The following is a 22,776-nucleotide window of genomic DNA, read 5'->3' on the forward strand; positions in this document are numbered from 1 at the left end:
CCCCTCCTCGGCCTCCCCCATCCTGGACCCCCGACCTAGGACCCTCACCAACCATGCCTGGACCCTGGCCTCCCCCGGGACCCATCCGCGACCTCACTCAGACCCCGGATACTGCCCGTGGACCCCTCTCCTACCCCTGCTACACCCCAGAACCCCTTCTGGACCCCAAACAGGGGGACCCCACTCGGATCATGACCCGACCTCAGACTCCTGCTCTAGGACCCTGACCCACTCCCTACCCCATCCAGACCCCGCACCCCTGCCCACTGACCTCTCCTCAACTCTGGAACCTCACCGCAACCCCTCCTGACCCCTGTCTGCACTGGGAACCCAGCAGGCACCCTAGACGGGGGACCCCCACCCGGATCCCTCAACCCGGCTCAGGACCCACCCAAGACCTTTTCCCTGGACCCTTCCCAGACCCTAGACCCGCCCCCTCCACCCTGCACAGACCACTGCTAGGACTTCCTCTGAGACCCATCCCCCAGACCCCTACCCAAAACCCTCCCAAGGGACCCCCACACCTGGCCCCACAAGGACCTCAGTGCCTGCCAGGGCCCGAGACCCCCACTCACACCCCCTAATGGTAGCACCCAGGGGCCCCCACACTAACGTGCCTTGCACACACACCAGCAGAGACCACCCACCCCTGCCAAGTCTGGGACACAGGATCCCACGCTGGAAGCCTCCAGAACCCTGAACCCTGCACCAGGACCCCCTGGATTCGCCCTCCTCACTCCCCTACTACTAGGACGGGACGGACCGGGTCCGACTGCAGGGGGCACCCTCGCCCAGCCCTAGGGGCACCCCCCACCACGGGGGCTGTACCCTGTGGAGGCGGAGACAATCAAGGGCACCACACCTGAAGCTCGGCGCTGGCACAGTACAGGCCCCCAGGCCCCTACTTCACTCACCGGGAAACCCGCAGGCCCCCCCCCACCCCCGCCAGCTTAAGAAAACAGCTTAAGAAACTCCCCCCACTTTCCCCCATATCGGAACAAAGAAGCTGCCCCCCTTCGGGAATCCCCCAGGCCAGCCCATAGAATCCCAGCTGGAGCCCCCTCGGGGTCCAAGCCCCTGCCCCCCTGGGCCGTGCATACCGGGGCCCAAGCTCGCGCTTGCTGATAAACCCTGTGCGCTCGGTGCTTTCTCGGATTCGCGGTCGTGGGCGCAGCGACCCCTTCCCTCCCGGCCCCTGGACTGCACCTGCGGCCAGGCCAGCTGGGTTAGGAGGGTTCCTTCCGCCTCTGCAACCCCCGGTCCTACAGATAAACTGAGGCCAAGGAGCCTTCCGGGGATCCCCTGCCAGGTGGTCCTGTCGGCCTGCAGGCCCAGGTGTGCCCCGCCCAGAGCACCGGGGAATCACGGCCCCTGGCACCCCGTCCCACTCCCCAAAGGGTTTCCGCGTGTGAGGTCCTGGTGTGTGGGGTGGGCACGGCTGTGACCCTCAGTGTCCCTGGTCCAGGCGGGGTCTGTGGGTGGGGGTCCCCAGTCTGGCCCGGGTCAGGGCAGGACCTGTGGACGGAGATTGGAGATGCAGGCGGGGTCCCGGGTGGGGGGGCCGGTGTGTCGGGAGTGCCTGGGGGTACCTGGGTGGGTGTCCGTGATCTAGGGCCCAGGCTGCGATTCCCGCAGGAAGCAGGGAGGGAGGGACTTCGGAGCGTTTGTCCCAAAAGCAAAGCGAGCTCTCCGTGGACACGCAGCCAAGCCAGTCAATGCCCCGGGGGTGACGCTGAAGGCCCCCCTTTCTCCTATATTCCCAGGAGGTTTCTGGAGCCTTGAACTGGGGAGGGGGTGCTGAGAGCTGCGGGCTTCCCTAGGTGCTTCCAGCAATGGTTTGAGGGGCTCCCCGGCCCCATGTGCTCCTCTGGACCGGTTTTACCAGACTTGTCCTAAATCGCCCCAAATCGTGCGGGAGCCCAGTGTTCTTCGGGCAAGACGTCCCCAGGGTGGGCTGCGCTGGTTCTGCCGAAGGCTCAAATCTGGGGGTCGCCCCCCGCCGCCGCCCCTGAGCCCCTGTGGCCGTGGCCTGGAAGGGCCGGTGACCAGGACGTCGGTCGCGAGCAGAATCTAGGTCCTGGCGGTCGTGGGGCGGACATCGCCGTTTCCCAGCGGGCCAGCCCGGGCTCCCCGCAGGTTTCCCGGCACCCCTGCTCCTTCGGTGCATTTGGGGGGTTTATGGGATTAGAACGCCGGCAGCAGGTTAATTCAGGATTACCTGCCTATTTTAAGGCGCGGACGGACCACTGTTACATGGTGAGAGCCGCCCTCTGCGTGTCCCAGGGCCCCGAAGCCCCTCAGGTGCCCCCCCCTCCTGCGAGGGGCGCATGCAAGTCCTAACCACCTGGGGACAGTGCTTTCCGTGTCACATCTTTCCAAATCGGGGTGGGGGGGGGGATGAGAATGCAATCAAGATGAATGTGGGGAACCCAGGCCTTGCAGCCGGGGAGTGTCGGGGTTTATTGCATGGATGTGATGGATGGACGAGGCAAAGGTGACCACATGGTGGCCCCAACGACATGGGACCTTGAAGCATGCGGGGAAAGGAGGTCGGTTCCCATGGGGTAACGGGCACAGGGGGACAGGGAACTGGCAGTGTTTTAGGAACAAGACCAAGAGGGCACCTTGGTTCCCGTAGGAGGATGTGACCGCCTTGTTGGAGCCGCTGGGGACCTCAAGCTTGCTGCTCAGGGGGAAGCAGGCTCTGTGCCTGGTCCCCAGGATACGAAGGGTCGTCCGCTGAGGGGACGTCACCAGGGAGAGCGGCGTGGGGTGGAGAGTTAGCACTTCGGGCTGCTCGGGGACCTGCGGGTTTTCTCTAGACCCCAAGGAAGCTATGATGTTTATGATACGGGCCCTTCCAGCACTGTGTGGTTGGGGAGTTGGGGTCGCAGGTGGTGCCACATGGGACGCGGGGGACCCCAGTGCTTCCAAGCCAGGCGGGACCCTGCAGAGATGTCGTGCGCAGCCCGAGGATGTACAGGGACGTACCTGTGGTCGTCCTTTTATTATTTAACTATTTAAATTATTTATTATTTAATTATTTAAAAATTCCTTTTATTTCTTTTTTTTTTTTTATTTTAAATTTTTTTTTGTTTATTTATTATTTATTTATGATAGTCATACAGAGAGAGAGAGAGAGGCAGAGACACAGGCAGAGGGAGAAGCAGGCTCCATGCACCGGGAGCCCGACGTGGGATTCGATCCCGGGTCTCCAGGATCGCGCCCCGGGCCAAAGGCAGGCGCCAAACCGCTGCGCCACCCAGGGATCCCCTAAAAATTCCTTTTATTTCTAAGTGGGAGTGCCGCAATGTGCTTATCCATTCACCTTTCGGGCGGGGGTGGTTTGGGTTGTTATGGTTCCTAGCTGTTTGGGGACATAATAGGAATACACAATATACCTATTATGTATGTAAATATATAAATATATTATATATTCATATATAATTACATATAAATATATTATCAATATTATAACATATATCATATCATAATTACATGTTATTTGATATATTAAATAACATATTATTTGACATATTAAATAACATATTATTTGATCAAATAATATGTAATATATATCATATAATATATACTTATATATTATACAATATTATATAATTTAATATAGAACAAAGAACAATGTAACATATAATATAACATATAATACATACATAATGTGATAATACATGATATAGGAGCATTATATACAATACCCTAATATATAACAATATTGATATATAATAGTGTGTTATGATAATATATGATACATTTTTATTTGTAATTTATAATAATGCAATATCGTGTTATTATAGGACATATATTATTATATTATGTACCATATGATATTTAGCATAATATATGAATATATTAATTATATATATTATATCAATAGTATAATAATGTAATGATGTAATATATTTATGATGTATTATATATGTATAATATACATAATATATAATATATTGTATGATAATAAAATATTCTATTACATATTATTGCATTATTATATAGCATATGAATATTATAACATATATACATAAAGCTCCAAACTCCTATTCTAGACTATTTAATACTGTCCCACAAGACACTGGGCCCCTGGTCATTTTTCACATCATTTTTCCTCCCTATTCATCAGATGAAGTTACTTCTCTTACTGTATATTCAAAAATACTGATCTGAGGGATGCCTGGGTGGCTCAGCAGTTGAGCATCTGCCTTGGGCCCAGGGTGTGATCCTGGGGTCCCAGGATCGAGTCCCACATTGGGCTCTCTGTGTGGAGCCTGCTTCTCCCTCTGCCTGTGTCTCTGCCTCTCTCTCTCCCTCTGTGTCTCTCATGAATAAATAAATAAAGTCTTTTTTTAAAAAAAAAGTACTGATCTGCCATTTTGAGGCTGCAATAAAGTGTATTCAGTAAATGTTCTGTTTCTAATATTATTCTTTTGGTATGAAATACCCACTTGGCTCTTTGTTTACTTTTCTCATGAAATTCCCCATCTGCTCATTCATTGTCAGTATTTTCCTTTAGATCCAGAAAGATTTTTACAGTTTGTGTCTGGTGGAAGCAATCCATGTCCATGGACAGATGAATGGATAAAAAAGATGTGGTCGAGTATAGAGAGAATGGGATATTGCTCAGGCATTAAAAAAAAATGAAATCTTGCCATTTGCCATGATGTGGATGGAACTGGAGGGCATTATGCTCAGTGAAATAAGTCAATCAGAGAGAGACAGTTATCATATGATTTCACGCCTGTGTGGAACTTAAGAAACAAAACAGATGAGCAAAGGTACAAAAGAGAGAGACAAGCCAAGGAACAGACTCTCGACTCTAGAGAACACAGTGATGGTCACCAGAGGGGACGTGAGTGGGTGGATGAGGGTTACAGGTGATGGGGGATGAAGGTGTGCACCTGCTGTGATGAGCACCAGGTGACAAATGGAAGCACTGAATCACTATATTGTACCGCTAAAACCAATGTTGTATTGCATGTTAACTACGCTGGAATTTAAATGGAATAAAATAAAATAAGATAAAATAAACGACATAAAAATTAAATAAACAAAATAAAAATAAAATAAATTAAAATTTAAGTAAAGTAGTAAAATTAAATAAAATAAAAGTTAGTGTCTGCTCTTTCCACCGTTAAGTCATCTGGGGTTGGTTGATATTGATGATGCTTTTTTTTTTTTTGTAAAGATTTTTGTTTTAATTTATTCATGAGAGAGAGACAGAGACAGAGAAAGGCAGAGACACAGCTGAGCCACCCAGGTTGCCTGATGATGCTTTTTTCATGATTTAGATGACATCTTTCTGGTTCTTCTTGTCTATCTTTGGTTTTGTTTTGTTTTGTTTTGTTTTGTTTTGTTTTGTTTTCTTCATAGGCATGGACGCTGTAGATGGCGTGTTTCAGACTCTGCAGAGAGCAGCAGACGGGTGACTCGGCTGAAGTAAAGGAAATGCCGCCTTCCCTGCGGTGGACAACCCTGAAATCTTTGCCCTATGTTGAAGATTGTCCCCGGTTCCTTGGCACTTCCCTGCACCTGCCTGGTGCAGATCCCCCAGGGGTTTGGGCGGTGCTCAGGCCCAGGTGCAACACCACCACCCTGCAGGTCCCTCTTGTATTTCCTTCCTCATTTCCCAAGTACCCGGGCAGCTACCTGTCAGCTCTGTGCTGTCACTTGTAAGCTAATAAATCTGCACTGGGCAGCCCAGGTGGCACAGCGGTTTAGTGCCGCCTGCACCGTGGGGTGTGATCCTGGAGCCCCGGGATTCAGTCCCGTGTCGGGCTCCCTGAGTGGAGCCTGCTTCTCCCTCTGCCTGTGTCTCTGCCTGTCTCTCTCTCTCTCTCTCTCTCTCTCTCTCTCTCTCTCTGAATAAACAAATAAAATAATTAAAATATTAAAAAAATAAAAATAAATAAATCTGCAGAGTTTCCAGCTTCACCCAGGTCAGCTGACTGGGCACGGCCCCCCAGTGTACTTCCTCTTTCTTCCAAAGCGCTTCCTCCTCTGCAATTTCTGCCTGTTTGAGGTCATTCATCACACTTTTCAAGTAGTTTCATTTTGCTTTTTTTTTTTTTTTTAATTCCACTGAGACTTTATCCTTGTTCCATCCGGGATGGCCAGCCCAATAGGAGCCACTCTGCAATTGCAAGAAGTGGTATTCACTCCTTACAAGCGACTTCAAGAACTCACGGGGGTAAGATGAGAACCCTGCTTTCAGACATTGGGGCCTAACATTCACTTCTGTGTTGAAAATATCTGATGGTATTGCACAGCTTCGTATGGTGAAGCCTTTGAAATGGGGAGATTTGAGAAAATGTTATAATGATTACGGTATGATTATATGGTGGTTTGTTCATTGTGAAGGCTTTTTGTGGTTATTGGTGGATATTTCCCTCCACTGTTATTACAAAGAGAACATATTGTCTCACTTCTTATATATGGAGATTGAATCAGAGAGAAATGTTTACTTTTAAAAACTGAAATATTAACTGTGTGCAGCACACAGGGATGTCCCTCCAAACAGTATGGAGAAGACAAGGTCAAGGAGTATGGTTACAGTGGAGACCACTGCCAGGTGGTCAAGGTTGGTGTCCATGGGGATGAGTCAGGCTGAGAGCAGGTGCCCTGGATATGATGTGACCACAGAGCCATGTCACCTGTGTGCTCTTGCTCCCCAAAACCCACAACCCCAGTCTCATCATAAGAAAAAAATCACATGAGTAAACCCCCAGAGAAGCACGTCCTACAAAATCCCTGACTGGCACATCTCAAAACCCAAAAAAATGTCCAGGAGCAAGGCAAGTCTGAGAAACTGTCATGGCCCAGAGTGACTCAAGGACACAGGATGCCTCAATTTTATGCGGGATATTAAGAAATCCTAAAAAGGATATCAGAGGAAATGGGAATAATTGAGTAATTATGAACTAGTCAACTATGATGTATTGACTGTATCATGTATTGACCGTATAACAATTTGTTCTGAATTTTGCTTTATCAATCGTAACAAATGTAGCACACCAATATAGGATACTGGCAATAGGGGAAGCTGCCACTTTGATTTTGTGGTGATTACAAGCACTTCTTGTACTATCGTGGCCATTTTCTGCAAACGCAAAAGTATTCTGAAACAAACCAAAAAACAAAACAACAAAAAAAACCTGACCGAGTTTAACTATATGCTAACAACTGGAGCGGCGTGTCTGGTAAAGAATCAGCATGACAATCCATGTGGCGCCGAGTGGTCTGCAGACGACACACACACCTTCTGCTATCATCTCAGCCCTTCTCATTCCATTCATGGGAATCTGTAGTCCGATTCCATTCATGGGGATTTGTATTTGTAATATCGTGGCTGGGGCCAGCCCCCCAAGTGCCCTAAAAGGGCTGTTCATCCCATGTGCCTGATTCACTTACTTTGCCTAAAACCTGGCCCCTTGCATGGACGAGATGGTTTCCTGTAAAACAGCCTTATATGATCTATCACAGAACACCCAGTGTTAAAAATACCCCTTTATTCCAATATCATTGTGCAGATATGAATGCAATAATAAGAATAATAAAAATGCAACATTTCAGTTATCTGTGGAGGGGTGGGACATGCCCATGGCCCATCCATTTAGGACCTTGGTTTCTTCCTTCCGAAACTGGACACCATGCTGGTGCCTCACGGTGGCATTGGACGGTGTGTGCAACAGTTAGCATAATGTGTGTGCATGCACTAAGTGCTCAATAAATAGCAAATGCGGGGTTTTTTTTTTTTGTGTGTGTGTGTGGATTGTGACACAGATCAGTGCTTCCTCTTCAAATGAGTCCAATTGCTCTTGCAGCTCCCCCCAATACAGGCACGGTCCATGCAGCATTTTCGGGGGCATCTCCAATGCAGCATCTGAGTGGCTTGTAGGTTGGGGATTTCTGCATGGGGTAGGATCTCCGCTTCCTGGTGAGGCTCAGAGGTGGGTCCAGAGTCTGTGGGGTAAGGAGGCGTTGTAAGAGGTAGGGGAGGGTGTTTGTGTAGGAGGCGGTAGCAGGCACCAGGGGCCTGTGTGTCCCAGAAGGGTTTTAACGTGGCTGCTATTTCCAGCAGTATCCTGGGAAGGTTGGGTTAGGGTTAGGACTAGGGTCCCTCACCCATGGCTGGGACCCCAAACAGCAGCCAGAGCACAGGGGAGCCCATCCACGGGGTCCACGTGGCTCAGCCCTCCGCGGCAGGCTGAGCACGCTGAGGAAATGTAGCAAGGCACGAGCAACCGGGAGAAGAGCTTGGTCATGCTTTCCGCCACTCCAAGAGTTGGAGACGGGAAGGAAGGAACCGTAATCAGTATGTGAGGAAGAAGGAAGGACGGGACCGCAGGTTCCTGCGTGGATGGACACGCATGCGTGGACAATGCAGGGATTCCACTACGCAGGGCACCCCTTCCTAACTAAACGCAACAGGACTCTGGAGACGGCAAAGCTCCATTCATCACCAAGAGCAGACCGACCGCCCATTGCAGACACCCCTGGTTGTCGTGCAGGCTTCTGAGGCTTCAGAGCTTTGTCGGGTGTGTGCTGCTTGCTCTGAGCGACGCACCCCCAAGTCGAGGTGCAGACTGCGTCCATCCACGAGCTCTCCTGGGGACACCACTGCCTTACTGGGGTTTCTGATGGCGTGTCCCCCACACGCTCTTGCAACACCACCTAGTCCTCCTCCAGCCTGTCACAGAAACCGACCAACACCAACCCGTATTTCCTTATTTCCTGGTCGTCAGACGTCGTGTGTCTTACAACCTGCAGCCGTGTGCTTTCCTAGATACAGGACCACCATGAAGGACTTCAGAAAGTGCACAGAAACGGGGTTTCCACTTTCCAGATTACTGCGAGATCCACAGGGGTGGGGAAGGGTGATGCGTGCCTGGGTGCCATCAGAGGCCACCGGGAAGGATTAATGCCGTTAATCCCTTTTCAGCACTCCACGGAACACAGAGGCAGGGCCACGGAGAGCTCTTTAAAATAATAATAAAATACGCTGCGCAGATTATAAAAGGCATTTTGAGGATCCTGATGCTTGAAATCCCGGGATGCATGACAGGAGCGACGATCGCCGGTTTAAACTTTTCATTCATGGGTTTGCTCATTCATGGGGGACGCCTCTGGGCCAGATGGGCCCACCAGGAGCGTTGGAGTGCAGGACGGTGGCGAACAAAGCAGCACTCATGCGAATCCCAGTGCCCTGCGCTTTGACTCCGATGATTTCATCATTTTTAGAAAGATTAGTTGGCATCTGTTCTCAAAGCATTTGTCCAAATGCTTTTTTTTTTTTTTTTTTTTTGGAAAGCCAAGCACGTTTCCTCTTGGATTACTATAAAAAAAAAAAAAATACCTGGAAACAGATCCTGGTAATGGTTGCACAATGACGTAAAATGCCTGAAGCCAATGATCCATACCCTGGAAAATGGTTCACATGGCATGTTTTATGGGATTTATATCTGTGTATGGTATACACGTATGCTATTTATTTATATTATCTTAGTTAAAATGCTTAAACAATACACATTACATTTCAATATCTCCTAACTATGCACCCCAAAGGGCAACACAACACAATGCAATGCATGCATGCTCAGATACCCACCAGCCATGGGAATACACACGCTCCAGGAGTGGCGATTCCATGTATTTTTTGGATGTCAGTCTGCTCTTCCTCAGAGAAAGGTATTGGTATTTATGCAAAATAAGTTTGCTATCACTTTTTGGGGAAGAACAGCGCGTTGAAGGGGTTGCATGGTCGGTGTGGCTGCAAAAATGCTCAACATCGTTCTCCACTCCTTATCAGATACCAACCTAGGAAGCTGAAGTGTTTCCTGACTCGGTTCAGGCACAAAACAGTGTTCGTTGACGTGTCTCTCCATAGTACATGCCCCTACTTTCTTCCAAAATGATCAGGGCTTCAAATAATGTCTGTACCACTTTTTTTGTTTTTGTTTTGAATTATACACACTTTCTGAGTTTTCAAAGCATCTGCAGCCTGAGGATGTGGAGGTCCTGTGGGTGAGTTTGGTGAATGTTTCTCAGATTATGCCTCATCTGACATCCACGCCTTGGCCACTTTCCATGAGTTATTTTTTGTAAGATTTATTTATCTATTTATTTATGTGTTTATTGATGAGAGACACACACACACAGAGACAGAGAGAGAAAGAGAGAGAGAGGAGAGGCAGAGACACAGGCAGAGGGAGAAGCAGGCTCCCTGTAGGGAATCCGATGTGAGACTGCATCCCAGGTCCCCAGGATCACACCCTGAGCTGAAGGCAGGCGCTCAACCGCCGAGCCACCCAGGTGTCCCCCGAGGAGTCATTTCTAAAGCAATGGCTTTCCTTTGCAAAATTTCTTCCAGAAATGCAGAAACACAAACTCTCCTCCAAGTGAAGCCATTTCTGGGCCGACTTAGGTGAATCTCTGCATTAGGGGAGGTTCTGTTACACGTGATCCGGGAGTGATGGCCAAGGACTGGTGATGATGAAGGGTATGCGTCATGAGGGCGAGGCTACGGAAGAAAAGAAGGGAAGACTGGATCGTTCTCCGGGATTAGACCAGCTGTCCCTGCTGGGTTGGACCAACAGTCTGTTGCAACTGTCCCCGTTGGTTTTGCTGAGTGTGTCCTCAACATAGTGGGACCTCCCTTAATGCTCACTAAGCATTTGAAAACAAATCCCAGCCAGATACATACTGCAGCAAGCTTGCCAGAGAGTCAAGAGGGAATGATCCCCTCCATGACTACTATCAATTTAAATTGTAACTGAGTGGTCAGGGTGTCCCCCCAAACCATTCTCAGACTCTCCAGTCAAGGGGTCTCACACAGCCTTGCACCAGAGCGAATCTTTGGAAGAAAGCATGCCAAAATGTCTTCTTTCCTTTCTACTTTCCTGCCTCAGGGCATTGCCACGCTGATAGCATTGACACAGATGATGGCCCCAAGGCTGCAGAGACGATGTTGCCTCTTGCTGGTCTTGAAACAGCAAGAAGGTTCTTTGTGGAGGAATGGGAGACTGGGTGCTTCCCGCCCCGTGATCCCATAGGCCATGAAAGGATGCGCTCATCGTGCACGTCCATAGTTATGTCTGTGCAAAAGCATGCAGATCATATCAGCTCCAAGTCCGGGGGCTTTGGAGGAAGTTGGCCAACCTCAGCTTATAGCAAATCAGACTTGGGAAGACTCAGTGTCCCCCTGGCGCCATAAGCTGTCACCAAGTGGAGCCTACCTGCAGTCAGGTGAGCTGGCTTCACACGTGAGAGATGCCTGCCAGTGACATCCTCCAAGAAAGCTGCCTTTGAGATATTCTTCCCAGGTACTGAGACGATCTCCATCGAGCTGAGCAATCATGCAGGTGGGAACTCACACCACCTGGTCATGAGTTCTCCATCCACCTGTTATGGAAACCTTCTTCCCTGGACATGATTTTGGGGCCAGGAAGGTCAAGAAAGGTAACAGGTTTTCCTTCAACATAGAATAAAAAGGTTCAGGTTGGACAAGACTTGAATGAGCCGAATGTTCTTTCATTATGCTTGATTTTTTTGGTGCTACACATGGCTCTGCCTGAACTCTGTTCGGGTCCAGGTGATTTACTCTGAAATCTGATGATGTTACCTGGTTCCCACCATTCTTTATGGTCAATGAGTTGACTCAAGGGAATTCATTGCACAACGAGGTGGGGCTGGGGGGGGCGGTATTCAAATAAAACGGTGATTGCCACTCTTGCAAACTAGGTAGGATCTGGGGAGGGCTGGCACATGCAAATGATTTGATAAATCACAAGCAAAGTTTCTACAAGAGACAAATGAATAGCATCTGCGAAACAATAACTAGACACCTGTTGGAAATAAGGTCATTATTTTAAGTGTCCAGAATCTGCATTCAAAGCTCTGCACGGCCGACCGCGACTTTAAAAAGACCAACAGAGAGAAATCTTTTAAGCTCTAGGAAGTTGATACTTTTTTTTTCTTGTCTTTTGGCCTCTTTTGTGTGGTGGTTTCAAGGTCCCTGGACATGATACTCAAAGTTCAGCACCGCCCACGTGATACCTGGTGGGCCATGCCCCCTGTGTGGCCTTGACTTTGTTATCTACACAATGAACAGGGTGGATACTTGACCTTTGAGATTTGCCCAACATTCACATTCTGTTTGTGTTTGTACTAAGATGTGACCTGATGTTTCTACGTCCGTATGTGTGCACACAGCACCTCATAGCTGCTCTGGGGAATACTGAGCATTCGACTTGTTTAATGTCTGCTGTGTGCACACATATACACACACAGAGATGGAAATCCCAGGAGGACTTTGCTTATTCTGAGTTTTTCTTTACCATGTTCCTTTGAGCAGAACAGAGCTTGGCACGTACTAAGTGTTAATGAAACATTTGACAAGTGAATAATGTGTGATGGGTTGAATTGTGTCTCCTTCCAAGATATTTTGATGCTCCGACCCCCAGAACCCATGAGTGTGACTTGTTTGGAAATAGGGTCTTTGAAGATATAATGAGTTTAGTAGAATGTAGTCCCATGGGTTTGGGATGGGTCCTAAATCCAACAACCAGTGGCCTTAAAAGAAGAGATTTGTGGACCAAGGGAAGTTGTCCGTGTGACAGCAGATCGGACATTGGAGTGATATGTGGATAAGCCAAGGCGTGTCAAGGATTATGGGCAACATCAGAAGGTGTGAGAGAGACAAAAAACATTTTTTTTTCCCCTTGGACCTACAAATGGAACCAACACCTCTGGCACCTTCACCTTGGCTTCTGGACTCCAGAACTATCAGCAAATACATTTCCGATGTTTCGATGCCACCCACTTTGTGGGCATTTGCTATGGCAGCCCTAGGAAATTACTACAGGATGCTGTTTTAGTTCATGGACCCTGTCCAGAGTCTCAAGCTCAGCAGTATTGATATTTAGGGCCAGATAACTCTTTATGGTAGGAGGGCCTCTGTACATGGTAGGATGTTGGAGCAGCATCTCTGTTCTCCATCCACTTAATGCCAGTAATATATCCCACCCCTAAGTTGTGAGAATCCAAAACGTCTCCAGACATTACCTAGTGTTCCTTGGGGGACAGAATCACCCCGTTGAGAACTACAACCCATTAAGCTCATTGAACTCTCCGGCCCTCTTGGAACCAAGGAAAAGTCACACACAATAATAGAGACTTCTAAATAAGCACCAATCCCATGCAATGCTGTAATGCTCAAAATCCTCCAGGTACTAGAGGGACAGAGAGTAAGGTGTCCCCCCCCCATATATACCAGGGAAGATGGCCTCAAAAGCAGGTTTACAATGGCACCGTCCACTGGAGAAGCACGTCTCTCCAGCCATGCGCTTCTGCCGTGGACTGCAGAAGAATGAATTTCAAAGATGAGGTTGAGAGCTATGCTTCCAATGGGTCATGGCAGCCAGTCTTCATTTTAAAATCACTGGATCAAAAAAAAAATAAAATAAAATAAAATAAAATAAAATAAAATCACTGGATCATTGTGCATCAACTATACTCCAATTTTTAAAAAATAACTTAAAAGAATAAAACACAATCATTGATTTTCCATACTTGGGACAAACGCAGAATTTAGCCGAGAGGTATGTGAGAATTTTTTTTTTTAAATCAATAAGTAGCTTGAAGGGACTTATCATTCAACCCATAAGAACCAGGAAGCTTACGGAGAGACTACAAAATCTGCCTGTGGATTTTATAAGTCTGGAATTCACTCTCCTGCTTCGTGTGATATTTGACTTATCACTGTGTTAATTATTTGAGCTTGGTCTCTAGGGCATGTGTGCAGAGGGCTCAATTTTTTTAATTGAACAAATAAATTATTCATCTTAGCTTATTTCCTGTTCTGAGTGTTTTTATGGAGGCAGATGAAAGCTAAAAGCTAATTTATATAACAGATCTGACTGCCAAATCAGTAGTCCCTGCCTTCCCGCTGAAACGGCGAGTCCAGACTTGATGCTCGCCTCTGTTTTTGCGCATTTAAATCTTCTATTTTGGAAGGATATGTACACGTGGACACAGCCCCTCAAATTCTGGATGGATGTTTAAGCACACAGAGCCCCCCACCCCCACCCCTTGAATGCTAAAGAGACAACGAGCCTTCTTATGTTGAGAATAAACCATGGAACTTTACCATCCAATGTGGCACAGCACCAGATAAAAATTTTTTTAAAAAGGTTCTGTTGCTCACAGGGAAGCTGCAAAAATATTTTGACATCCTGAAAGCTGGTTCCTGTTAGTGTATCTCTTGCTGTGTAAAGAAAAAGAAGGAAAAGAAAAGAAAAAGAACAAGAAAATCAAATCTGTCTTGGAATCCACCCTTGATGTAGAAACAGAACACGTTCCGGGGGTAATTTTCATCTCCTGACCATCAGATGATGTTGCTGGTTCATCATGTCAGATCGTTTCATTCACATTTTATGAAAGGACATCACTGAACCTGTGCCTTTTGGGGGCCATGTCCTGAGTTCTGTGTGTTTTGCCCTGGATGTGCATCCAGAAAATTGTACCAAGGATGCAGATGAGCCAAAGGCTGTGCGGGGTGTGCGGGGGCAGGAGGAGCAGGTGCCGAGGGGGCTCAGAAGTCAGGACTTGCCTCGACCCAGAGCAGGTGCAAGGAACAGGTGCATCTGCTCTGTGTCTGGTAGAAGCTGTGCAGGAAGGAAGCAGAAGCAAAGACCCCTCCTTGATGGAGTCCCTGAAGAAAGAAGTCATGCTGAGCGGTCAATGGTAGCTCAATGGGTGGTGGAGACCAGGGTGTCATCCGCACTACAACCACTGTCCCAGGGATTGGGGTCGTCATCTTCTGGAATCTCTTGGTGCTTCCCCCAAGGGACCACCATCTTCTGGCCTCCATGGCACCAAAAGCAATGGTAGGTCTTCCAGGTGAAGGTGACACACTCAGGTCTTTGAGATACGGCAGCATGAAGGGAGAAGTAAATCCAGAGGGAGGAGGCTGGGCTTCACGAGATGCATGAGCCCCCATGGTCTCCTCATTCCCTAATGGGTAAAGACCATCATGGCGTTCAGAACCCAGATAAGGTGACCCAGGGTCATGTCCCAGCTCACAGCTGCCTTCTACCCCGTTCACGGCTTGCAGAGACTGGGTTCGTCCTGCCATTTGCATGAGGACCCCACTGGGAACCCCCTCTTGTCCTTCCTGGGTGCTGAGGAAAACCCTCTGGGCCACACCAAGTGGGCATCTCTTCCATCTGTCAGGGTGCTGCACCTGGTCCTCCCAGAGGGCTGGCTGGCCCCTCCTCTCCATTCCCTTGATCTTCTTTCTTACCTTTCTTGAGGTACATGTCTACTGCCCATGTGCATGCCTAGACCTTTATCTCTATGCCCTTACCTGTACACCTACACCTGTACTATACCTGTGTCTACACATCTCTTCCTATGCTGACAGGCATATGCCTGTAGCTGTATCTATACCTTTACCTACATCCATTTATATATACATACATGTACATACCTGTACCTATGTCTATATACCTGGGCTTATGTGGATATACCTACATCCACACTTTTACTCATATGTCTTTCTAGGAACCTCTACTCTATACATCAACTACATGCTTCTATCTGTACTTCATCTATATCCCTACATCTCTCTCCATATAGCTTTATCTATGTCCATAGACTTTTTTTTAAAGACTTTCTTTATTTATGTATTCACGAGAGACACACACACAGAGAGAGAGAGACAGAGACACAGGCAGAGGGAGAAGCAGGCTCCCTGTGGGGAGCCCAATGTGGGACTCGATCCCAGGATTCCGGGATCATGCCCTGAGCTGAAGGCAGATGCTCAACCGCTGAGCCACTCAGGCATTCCTATATCCATAGACTTTTACTTCTCCACCCGTACCTGTACTATATATTTATGATTCTGTACTCAGGTTTGTAACTATCCCTGTATGTTCATACATCTGCCCCTACAGTGATGCTATACCTCTATCACTGTATACTTACAGTTGCACCTGTACCTCTTTAGCCACATCTCTACAATATTCACCTATACTGGATCTATGGCTATACCTCTGTCTCCACGTCTCTTGCCTGTATCTCTATACCTTTACCCCACCTCCATAGACATATATGTGTACGTCTGAGCCTCTCCTTCTATATCTGTATCCCTGTATACATACCTCTATTTCTCTATATTTTGCATCTGAAACACTGTTTCCACTCCAGATTTATAAGCACGCATGGGCGTCTACCTCAGCCCATGCATGGAGTAGGATGTCGGTAAGCATGGGGTGTTAGCGATGGAAATGTCTTAACGGTTTCCAAAAGAAGCAAGGAAGAAGGAACTCAGTGATGAGAAGGTAAGCAACTGAAAGGGGTGCCCTGGAGTCAAGGCTCCCGCTCATCGATGACAGAGGGAGTTCATGACAGGCCTGGATCCTGCGATAGAAGTGATGTCCATCTTCTAATGGAGTCATGGCAGGACTCCTCCCGTTAGTGATCCTCTCATTGTCTTGTCCCACCAGACTGTGAACTCTGTAAGAGTGAAGATGCCGATCTTTCTTTGTCTTCACAGGACTTGTCATGGTGCCGGGTAGGCATTCAACACACGTGTGCTCAGTTGGCTAAACGAGCAGATTATTCCAGTCCTAAAGTTAAGAGTAGAGTCAACGAGGCTCGCAAGTCCATTTGTGCGGTTGTTTCATCAATGTCTATCGTGCCAAGTAGACTCAGGATCCAAGGAGGCAGGAAGTTTCATCTCTCTCCAGTCCCTGTTTTATCCCAGTGCCCACCATGCCTGGCATACCAGGGGCTCTGAAAACATAAGTGAAGGATGCAGAGACTGGTATCATTTCAGCACCATGGGTGAGGAAGCAGAATAAGGATTCCCCTCTGCCAACATCTCTGAAGATCCAAAGACACTTGTCCCAGAGGACGTGGTTGTATAAGTGTGTCCTAATTTTTCTAAGGAAATCTTGGGTGTCTCCAACCAATGGGAGAATTCGGGAATGGGTTAGAAATGGAGGTCCCCCAACTGGATGCCCTTTCTCCAGAATTAAGGGCACTGGGCTTCTGGACCATGAGCCCAGAGAGTTATTCCTACCCCTTCTACCATTTGTCAAGGAACTCAAGTTGTTGACATGGCCAACATTGAATTTCTCAGCGTTTCATGCCTTCCGGGTACCCCCAGCTCAAAAGGATGAGATTGAATGTTTACCTTTGCAGCTGGCAAATGACTTGCACAATTCCATGGGGAGGTCATTGGCAAGCGGGGGAGAGGCCATCATTTCTCTGGAATGGTCCTTTGTGTAAGGATTTGATCAGTACGACTTTTCTTGGGTTTTACCCTGACAGATCTTAGTCCCTTGCCCAGAACCACAGATTTTAACTCTAACACTATAGTTACCGTGACAATTGAAATGAGACACTACAGCGTGCAGAGTGCCTGGCGCAGAGCCTAAAATGTGGAAGAAAATTCAATGAAAGCAAGCAGGCTTTCCCTTTCGCTGCCATTTAAACATTTTTATTTTATTCCTCAGCAAGCTTTGGATCCAGATTCTTTCCATCTTTAGCAATACTGAATTGCAAGTGGCTTCTGTCTCAATCGAGGGAGACTTTCCATTCGGTGGGTGTGTTTGCTACTGGGCTCTGCAACTTATTCAAGGGAATGACTTCGAGACCTTTGTTGGAAGCCCTACATGTGCCTGGCCTGCCCGCCATTTTGTATTCATCGTGGGCTTTCCTCTCTCTGAGACCAAGTGGGGGCGTCCATCCAAAGGGGTTTGTTTTCTAAGACAGTCACTGACGTTGAGTTGCCAGCATTTCCCGTGTGCACTCATTTAAGAGACCGTTGCGCGTGTCATATTGTGAATTTTATCTTCCCCTGATTGGATATGTAAAGTCGCCTTGACTATGGTTCCAATCCGTGGTATCACATGTCATTCACACTTGGTTTTGTATGGCGTGAAAGGAAGATTGAACTCGGCGGGGCGGGGGGAGGGGGGTTGTTTTGCAGAGTTAGAATCAGACACCGGTCTTACATCTTCAGCCTACTAACAAGTTCACCAACTATCTTGCTCTGAAAAGATTAGCCGACAAAACCATCCCATTGAAATTCCAATATGGCGGCTTAATTTTTATTTTTCGTTTTCGACACGATTCCCGGCTGTTCAGAGCATCCCATCATCGTCCTGCGTACCTGTGTGGAGAAAATGGAGCCTTTGTCAGTTTCATAAGAACTAGGAGAGAGATTTAAAATTAACTTGACTTCTGTAGACTCTTTTTTAAAATTTTAAGAAAAACCAACTAGAATGAGACATTATTTGAAAAGCTAATTATAATTCATTTTATTCTACTGACTAAAGCAGGTCCCTGTTGGTCTGCTATCTATTGATAGTTTAATAATGTGTTACCGTTTGAATGCATTATTAATTCAACTTTTGAAACCCTTGTAATACAAAGCTGGGCTTTATAAACTCGAGAATAAACTCGTGAAAGTCTTTGGTGTGATCCCTTCGTATCTCATCCTTCAAATAGAAGGACTTTTTTGCATTTGCATTTGCTCCTTTTTCAAATATAAAACCTAAGACATGTCTTATTTCAGAGGTCTTGAATGCCTCCTCTGGTGGAGTCTTTCTCTGTCACCTACAGCATTATTTCTTTTTTTCTTTTTTTTTTTAATTTTCTTTGCTCTTGTCCGTTATTTTTTTCTTCCTCCTAAGCTGTGTTTTTGTCGTAATTTGCCTGTCTGTTTAGGAATTTTCATTTCATTAGGATTTATCGCTTTGAAGCCCTGCTGCTCTTGCAGTGAATCCTTCAACTGCGTCAACATCCAGCTGCGCCAGCCGCCGTGGGGATGGGATTGTTTTCAGCTGGTTCCTGAGTCGTGTCCTGCCTTTGTGTCTTGCAGGCCGGCCCCTGACTGAGTCTTAGATCCTGCTCTTCTATTCCGACCGCAGTTTCCCACCTTGCCTCTTTGTTTTCTGTTTGGGACTCAGCTGGCCTCTGCTGAGTAAATATTTGGCCCGACTCTACACCAGACGCGGGTGTGTGGTTTCCTACTTTATTTTTACATGCGTGGAATTCACTTGTTTTTCTGCGTGTGCCCCCGTGGGAGGTAAGAGCGGGAAATGGCTGCAAATCCAGCCCACGTGGTGCCATCTTGGTTTGTCCTCCACGCCCGTCCTTTGACGAGCCTGCCTTGGATCACGGATAAAGTCAACTACAAGGAAAGTCAAATAATGATCATGATGAATGGCCCTAAGACGCAGCTGCTAAAAATTACTGAGAATTCAGGCAGGCTTACTCCTTTCTACCCTGCCATTTGCAGTCAAGAATAGCCAACAGTTGGGTTCATCGCCCCCCAAAGTGGTATTTAGGAGAAGCTCGATATTGGAGCCGCAGGGAGATTTCCATGCAGGACCACTACAGGAGGATTTCCTGGCAGTGGGCAGCCTCTAGGAGGGCCTCCTAGGACCTCCAGGTAGTAATATGCACACCCCTGTACTCTGGTCCCCATGACTATGGGGGAGGGGAGGACGCTGTGGCAATGTGGGATGGCGGGAGGTGGGATGTCACCTCCCTGATTGTGCTGCACGAGGTGATAGCTTCTGTCTCACTAGCAGACTGTCCCATTGGCTGGCTCTGATGGAAGCCAGCTGCCCTGGGGTGAGCTGTTAATGGAGAGAGGCCCTCACTGCAGGGAATGCAGGGTGACCTGCAGCTGACAGCCAGGGTGGATCTGAAGCCCTCGGTGAGCAGAGCTGCAAGGCGATTCCTGCCCACACATCTTGGGGCGCCCCCAGCCCTGGCTCCTGTGCTTGCGTCTTGAAGCTGTGCCTGCATCCCTGATGCCCAGGAAGCTCACGGGTGCAGGCTGGTGAAGCCTCTGAGCTTGAGGGTTATTTGCTCTTCGGCAAGAGATCACTAATGCACACACGTAGGTACGGGTGCTTGGAATGGAAATACAGGGAGGGGGGAGGTTATGTTTTCTTTAAAGATTTTATTTATGTATTTGAGAGAGAGCACGAGTGGGGGAGAGCAGAGAGAGAGGGAGAAGCAGACTCTCGCCGAGCAGGGCGCCCAATGCAAGGCTTGGTCCCAGGACCCTGTCATGACCTGAGCTGAAGGCAGATGCTTACAGGTTTTTGAAAAGAGACTCAGGTTGTCTAGTTGTGCATATAGATGAGCAAGACAGGTGTAGTGTGTGGGGGGATGTGTGGAGTCTCACACTAGATTGTGTGACCCTGGAGACATCCCCACGTAGTGCTCTCCGCTGGATTAAATCTTCCCAAAGGCAGAAAGCTTTCCACATGAGTGGCCTTGGTGCGGCCCTAACCCGCGCCGCTGGCCGCCACGCCTCCTCCCCGGATTGCTTGGGGGGACTGTCCCATGGTACAGAGTGGGAAGCGGCACTTAGATCGATCCCACTCTCGTGTCCGGTACGTCAGCCTGTTTGAAACGAGTCTCATGCAATCGGGCCTGTTTCTGGGTTCGGGCTATCTGTTCGCCAGCAGACATCCCCTGGGGCACATGAGTGTCAGCGGATGTCCTGACCCAGCCTCTGATGATGGAGAATCATGCCTGCGGCCGTGAGCCGGTGCCAGCCCCTCTCACCTCCAAGCCCAGGAAGACACAGATTTCTCCTGAGCAGGGAAATTGAATTTGGCATCTCATTAACACTCATGGGTGGGTTGTGGTTTTCTCTTCTTGTTTGTTTTTGTGTGTCTGCGGCTTCTTCGGGTGGTTGTTAGTTTAAAAAATGTGCAGAGGAGGTGGGATGTTTTGCAAGTGGAAAAATACTGTAGACGCACACACACAAGCGGCGCGCCAACCACAGGTGTTAAGGGATTCAGCAACGTGTCAGCTCAGCCCACCTGAGTCCAGACAGAGGGCGCCGTACTCGAGGTCGGGAGCCAGCACACCGCTGTCTACACCAGCTGCCACTTCAGGCTGGAAGTGGAAGGCAATCAGGGTTGCCTGGGGTCCAGGTGCTAAGACACCCACTCTGAGCCAGCAGCCCGTGCTCCTTCCTTGATTTCTGAAGACACTTTGCTTTATCAGCCAGACCTCAGCATCCTTTGCTCCTTGTCTTCTCTCCCTGCAAGATGAGACCCCGTTGCCTCCACTGTGACCATGACCCGCCAAATCCTGGTCAGAATCCCGGCCCTGCTCACCTCCTGCTCCAAGCTCACCACAGGGAAGCGTTTTTCTCCCAAACGCTTGGGCTCTTCCCCTCTCCTTTTGTGTGGGTGGATTGCATGTGTCGGCTTGACTGGGCCATGGGGTGGCCAGATTCGTGGATAAACATGATTCTGGGTGTGTGGCTGGGAGGGTGTTTTTGGATGACATGAGCCATTGGATGGGTGGAGCCAGGAAAGCAGAGGGCCTTCCCCTGTGCGGGTGGGCTTCGTCTAATCAGGTGAGGTTTGAAGAGGTCGGGGAAGGAGAAAGAAGGGGAAAGTCTCCTTCCACCTGAGTGTTTGAGCTGGGAAATACGTCTTCTTCTCCTGCTGTTTACTGGCACTTACACCAGAGACTCCTCAGTCCCCACTTGCAGAGGGCAGATCATGGGACTTCTCAACTTCCATAACTGCATGTGCTGATTCCTTATAATATGTATCTGTCTATTCATCTACCTATCTATCCATCCATCCATCCATCTACCTATTCATCCATCCATCTATCCATCCATCTATCCATCTACCTATTCATCCATCCATCCATCCATCCATCCATCTATCTACCTATTCATCCATCCATCCATCCATCCATCCATCTACCTATTCATCCATCCATCTATCCATCCATCTATCCATCTATCCAGCTATCTATCCATCTACCTATATCTATCTATCCATCTATCCATCCATCCATCCATCCATGTATCCACCCATCCCTCTATCCTTCCATCTATTCATCCATCCATCTGTGCATCATCCATCCTTCCATCCATCCATCCATCCATCGATCCATGTATCCATCCATCCCTCTATCCTTCCATCTATTCATCCATCCATCTGTGCATCATCCATCCATCCATCCATCCATCACATCCATCCATCCATCCATCCATCCATCCATCCATCCATCCTCCCATCCATCTTATTGATTCCATGCAGACCCTGATCAGCACACCTTTGCATTCCCTAATCTGCCATGCTGCCCCTAACCATTCCGGTTCTTTATCCAGTTCAAATATTGAAAAACAACATCTCTCAAATATGACTCTCTGTCTCTAGGATATTCTGTTATCTTGTGCCTGAAACCCTATCTAGTGACCCAGAGCCAATACCAACCACCTCCCTTGGCTCAACACCTAATTTCTGTGGCCTCCCACCCCCAACATCACTCATAAAGCCGCCTTGTTATTCCATCAGCACACTCTTGGCACCATGGTGGCTCCTTCCTTTGCCCTAGGACACGGTTCCATTCTCCTGTGTTTCTCAGGTGAATCTAGAGAGGCCTGGGCAGACTCAGAGTGTTCCTGGATGTCTACTGTGCTGGATCAAAACATGTGATTACAATTGTCCAATTAAAAAATCAAAAACGAAACAACACATTTCCAATGATTTCAGGAATGGCTGCTCCTCCAGTGTGGGACTCAGAAACTTTTCCTTAAAAAAAAAAAAAAAAAAAAAACACCAGATAGTCAATCTCTCAGAGTCTGTAGGCTAAGAAGGACAGTGGAGAATCCCATGTGGGTTACGTCTTCCACTTAAAACGGCACGGTTTGGGGGGCGCCTGGTGGCTCAGTCGGTTACGTGCCCACCTTCAGCTCAGGTCATG

The sequence above is a fragment of the Vulpes lagopus genome, chromosome X, assembly GCF_018345385.1.
Source record: "Vulpes lagopus strain Blue_001 chromosome X, ASM1834538v1, whole genome shotgun sequence".
Taxonomy (NCBI): Eukaryota; Metazoa; Chordata; class Mammalia; order Carnivora; family Canidae; genus Vulpes; species Vulpes lagopus.